The sequence below is a fragment of the Anguilla rostrata genome, chromosome 12 (genome assembly GCF_018555375.3).
Source record: "Anguilla rostrata isolate EN2019 chromosome 12, ASM1855537v3, whole genome shotgun sequence".
In the NCBI taxonomy this organism is placed as follows: domain Eukaryota; kingdom Metazoa; phylum Chordata; class Actinopteri; order Anguilliformes; family Anguillidae; genus Anguilla; species Anguilla rostrata.
The window spans coordinates 38628108-38633640 of record NC_057944.1 but is presented as its reverse complement, the minus strand read 5'-3'; the positions used below and the strand labels follow the sequence as shown (position 1 = coordinate 38633640).

Genomic DNA, 5533 nt, shown 5'->3' with positions numbered 1-5533 from the left:
TAAAATGTTCTCACCACAATCGTTCTCAGATGCAGGCGTCTGTGTATATACATATACGTGAAGCATTTGGACTGAAGCTCTGCGCGCAGTGTATTAACACACACTAATACAGGCTGGCGTGGGTGGTGCTGCCGCAACGCCATTCACTAAGAACACCGCTGAACAAGCCTCCATCTCCTCTATTCAAAACAAACACCGGTGGAGATGAGCCTGACCTTGGAGGCCCTGTCATACTGATTTCCTTTAATAAAGCTCCCCGCGCATGCAGTCAATCACAGAAGACCAAGAGAAACCGAGGCTCTGCGCTCGGCTGCGGTAGCCACACCCAAGGGAAAGGCAAGCAAGCAAGCCCCTGCCGTTCCTCGGGGGAAAGCAAATGAAGGAAGGACCAGCAGAAACACGAACATTTTCCCAGCAAACGAACCCGGGCCGCCTGCAGGTATTCCCAGGGCCGGTATCCGTCAAGGCCTTCCATTAAAGAAGACGCTGCGGCACGGCGCATTTTGAAATAGATCTTCCCGCCGCACGCGTCCGCTCCTCACAAACGTACCGATGAGTAGCCTGGGCGTGAAAGATAAAGCAGTGAGGTGCAATAAGCATCAACCCTGATTTAGCAGCGCTTCAAGTAAAATAGTTTAGGCTAATGCAACACGGAAGCTAACTGTCCAAAGAGGATGAACAACGCCAGTGCGGCTTGTTAGCGTTCTGTACGCTAACTCCGCTTGGAATGTTAACGTTTCATATCTTGTTCAGGCCTGGGATCGATCCCAGTTTAAATTCAGTCGATTCCGGGGAAATTAACTGAAATTCAATCAGTTAACTGAAAGATTCCCCCACGATGTTCTGCAGAGGTTTATTGGATTCATCGGTCAAATTTCAATTAGTTTCCCTAATCGACTGAGCCGAAACGGAATGAATCTCCACCGTGGCCTTGTTTTCTTTAGCGCATGCGTGTACATTAAGTCACGTGTGGACTTAATGCTCAACCAAAAACCTTAATACTCAGTGACTGGGGGGGTGGTAACGTGCAAAATGATCCTGCCATTCAAAGAGATTCAACAACAAAGTGCTCCTTCATAACGCACAGTTTCAATCAGGCTTCACTCACTGACAGCCAGATTAAATCTTTATCGTTTTTTTTTTTTTTGCAAATACAGTGTGAAGCAAGGCGTGTGCATACACGCCGAGAGAACAGAGGGACAAGACGGCGGAGTATTGATGTACGCTCATATTTTATTTAACATAAGCGAGCTGGAGAAGATTCGCAGCAAGGTGCTCTTTTAAGAGATATATTTTCATAGGGCAAAAGGTGAAAATGTAGCATTAATTGGACTTCACAAACAACCCCCCCTCTCTCAGACACACACACACACTCTCTCCCCCCTCCCCCCCACCCCCCACACACACACCCCCCCCCACCCTCACACACTACACACACACACCACACGCAGCACACCACACACACACACACAACACACACAACACACCACACACACACACCACCACACACACACGCACACACACACACACACACACACACACACACACACACACACACACACACTCCTTTGGTCCCTGCTGATCTCTGATCTGAAGGACAGCGTTCACACGCTGACATGCGGGGACCAGCAGGGAAGGAGGGAGAATTTGCACAACAGAGGTTTCTAATGAGAAGAGCCCACAGGCACAACTACCATCACACGCTGAGGCCAACGCGAATTAGGAACAAGGCGACAAATGTATCTGCAATTAAACTGGAGGATGTCTTCTACCGGTCAAGTATCCGATTTTTAGGATACTTTAACTAGCGACTCGGACACAAATTAGCCTTGGTTCCCAGCGTGAGATTTCGGCTGAAATGAGGGGTGTGACCTAACCGCGGGACGCCCTGCGAGCGGCCCAGTCGCAGCTGCAGCAGAGGCCTCAGACCGAGGCCAGAGGAGCTGGCACAGGCCCCCGCTATGGAACATGGCCAATAAAACCACCGGGCGTGCTGGAGCCAAGTCCGCATTCGATATCAATCCCTCTCATCTACAAGCAGACCGCCTGCAAGCTTTGGGGACATTAGGTGACAGGTAACTCCCTATACACATATATATACACACCGCACCCCACCGCCCCCCACCCCCCCCAAAAAAAAAACTTTAAAAAAAACTAAATAATAATAACAATCCATCCATCCATCAGCCTGGTCAGGGTTGCGGGGCTGCTGAAGCCTATCCCAGCATGCATTGTGTGAGAGGAGAGAATACACACTGGACAGTTCGATCACAGGGCACACACACCATTCACTCACACACCAAGGACACTATGGCCCTCCAGGACTGGAGTTTAACCGGCAGACACTGCGACCCTCTAGGACTGGAGTTAAACCTGCAGACACAGCGCCCCCTCCAGGACTGGAGTTAAACCTGCAGACACAGCGCCCCCTCCAGGACTGCAGTTAAACCTGCAGACACAGCGCCCCCTCCAGGACTGGAGTTAAACCTGCAGACGCTGCGGCCCTCCAGGACTGGAGCTTCAGAACTCTCCTTTCAATGTTTCTGTGCATTGAAATGGATTCAAATATTGTTGCCGTGTAACAACAAAAAAAACCCTGTTTTTAAATAGAAAACTGATGGAGTACATTTTATCCCCGTAGGACTGGTATAAACTCAGCCACAGCCGAGTGTAAACGCTGAGGCTGTTTCTGCGCGGATACGCTGAGCGGAGACGCCTCGTTTTGGACAAGCAGAGGGCTCTCCCTAGTGGGCAGGGAGCTGAGAACGAGGCACAGCCGGGCTGGATGAAATAACAGCCTCCTCCTCCTCCGAAACTAAACAAAGCCGTCCCACGGACCTGTCTCCAGTGTGCTGCTCGGGTCGATACAAATCAAACCACAGGCCCCTCCGACACAGGCTCGTGCTTACAACACCGTTAGACGCATCAAAATGATTAGATTTCTTTCTTTTTTTGTGCGTGTGCGTGTGTGTGTGTGTGTGCGTGTGTGTTGTCGCCTTTTGGCTTTCAACTCATTGAGTTCATCTGCTGAATAAACTCCCCACCGCCCCCCCCCCCCCCCCACAACCCCCAGCAAGACGTGTCGCTAGGCCGACCGTCGCTAGGCCGACCGTCACACAGCGAAGGCAGATTGCATTGCGGCTGTTTCCAGGGAAGGATCAGAGCGGAGACGCGGCTAATAAATCCACCCCCGGGTCAAAGGTCACAGCGACAACGCGGGGAGGAACGGCGAGCCGGGAGATGGAAACGAACCGCCGGTCTTCAGACGCGCCAGTGAGGTTTCATTAGCATGCGCTACGTAGCCCAGCAGCAACAGCGAGCCCCGTTTGTGTATGTAAAGCAGCCCCCGCCAAGGTGAACCCCCAGCAACAGTCTCCACGGATACAGCAGGGGGAACGGTACCTGTGACATCACAGGAGCGCCTATGTACCGCCTGACACGGAGGGGTCCCAGAGCTTACGTGGAGCGCCACTCGCGGTGCACTTGCAGTCAACTCCGCCAGGGTTCACACAGCCCTGTTCAAAAGAAGCTCCAGCAGCACAGAACCTCAGAGACTTTTTCCAAAAAAAAAAAAACTTTATCGCTACAGCTGCTCAGATAACAATGCACACAGAGAGTCAAACGGGGAGCGAGCAGATGCAACCTGACTTGGCTAATCACGGCTCTGCTCTTAAACGCGCACAGCTGCTCCGCCCGCCCCTGCGTTTGAACCGCTCTGAAGCTAGCCGGCGTAGCTCAACTTCAATGAGGCTGGCGCGAATCAAAGAGCGCGCGCCCGTAATGAGCACTCGATGGCCTCGGAGCACCACTGGCCACTGCCCATCCGCAAGGTATAATTTACACAATGCATCAGGCGCTGATTGTCTGCCGTCCCCGTTTGTTCGCTCGCGCTGAGTAGCCTGTAATCATGCATTTAAATGCCCCTTCATGTCCAGAGTGCCGGCACTGAACAAACAATAATAATTTTTTTAAAATGACTGACAGGTTCTGTGGACCTACCATAGAAATGCTGCCACTAGGTCACAGTCTATACCAGTCGCACAGCTAGCTGGTGGATGCATTGCACGAAACTGTGGCTCTCTCATAAACAACCAGCCTTCCAAACTGTCAGGGCTGTGTCATATCTGTCTCCACAGCAACTTAGCATCTACTGAGCAGAATATAGTTACATCAATATTTCATCAGAAAAAAAAGCTCATATAGATTACCGAGACTGGCAATACTTTGTACATTTAAGACATGGCAGTCAAGCCCAATAAATTGTCAAGAATTCCGTCTGCTGTCAAACGTGCGGCAGTAGGGAGAGCGCTCAGCGCGCCTTGCTGTTAACACGCACTGAGCCGAGTGAATGGGTATCATCCAAGCGCAAGAAGATTAATAAATGAAGAATTGGTAGCGTACAACAGTGACTGTTAAAAAATAAATGAATTCCTCATAACATAATAACATGGGTGGTACGGTATTGATTTTTTCCCCCTCGGTGCAGCTCTGTAATGTAAAACAGCGTCTCCCCCTGTAGCTGCTTTTAATGGGTCAATTGCTTTAAACGTGGACGCAAGCTGCGAACCGAGCTGGCAGGGTCCGGTTGATTATTTAAAACTACAGCGTGAACCAGGTTTCAGAAAAAGCGTTTCTCGGTGGGAAATTGCAACGTGCAAAAATCCGATAACTCCTCCACAACCAGCGGCACCATGCATGAGTGATCAAGTAGTTTCAAATCAACCTGTTAAAGAAGTCACACGAGTTGGAGTAGCTGTTTATAAGTCAACCTTCTTTCCATAATAGTAAAAACGAGATTAAGAAACAATGGATAAATTTGGCAGCTAAAATATAATAATAATAATTATTATTATTATAATTATTATTATTATTATTATTATTATAAATAAACAACGTATATTTTCCAGTAAACTTGTTTATATTTGTTCTTCAATAGTTTGTTGATTTAAGAAGATACTAAACCCGTGGCTTCGATTTTATATCACTTTCATTCATTATAAATGTTTTCATCTTGCCCGAAATATATCGGCTGATCAATCAAAAATAACTCGCTCCGTAGGCTACTCACTCTATATGCGGAGGAATGCAATGCTGTTGATCATTCGTACTGCTCCAGCCTCGTGCTGCACGCTCCGTCCGCGAGCCCCGCTCGCCTGCAAACCTGGTGGGAATGCGGGATGGCAGAAGAGCTTGTATCCAGAGGGGTCCTCTCGAGTCTCTAACTAACGGACCGACGAGTGTAGTACATCCTTCGTTTCAGACCTGGACGAACTGGATTCGGACCACTCCCTGGTTTGTTATCGTCTGTCTTCGTTGCTTTCTCCTGTGCGAGCCCCCTTTCACTCGGCGTCTTACGTCGTCACACGGAAATAAAGCCACTGTGTGCGTCGCCGCAGTTTATTCCACAGCTGTTCGCCTCCACTTGAGCAGCGCGTGCCTCGCACTGGAGCAGTGTGCTACACTGCTTCTGGCAGCTTCCCACCCCGCACGCGCCTCTCGCCGAGTCCGGCTTCAAGTGCGCGAGTTGCCATTC

General features: G+C 49.8%; 1 protein-coding gene across 1 annotated transcript in view; it reads right to left on the bottom strand.

Annotated features, from left to right (window-relative positions):
* Positions 1–5533, bottom strand: part of cntn5 (contactin 5) — a 205952-nt gene extending 200419 nt beyond the window's left edge. The window contains exon 1 of the mRNA XM_064301519.1: positions 5069–5533. The gene's annotated coding sequence lies outside the window, so the exon portion shown is untranslated. The remainder of the gene's footprint in view (positions 1–5068) is intronic.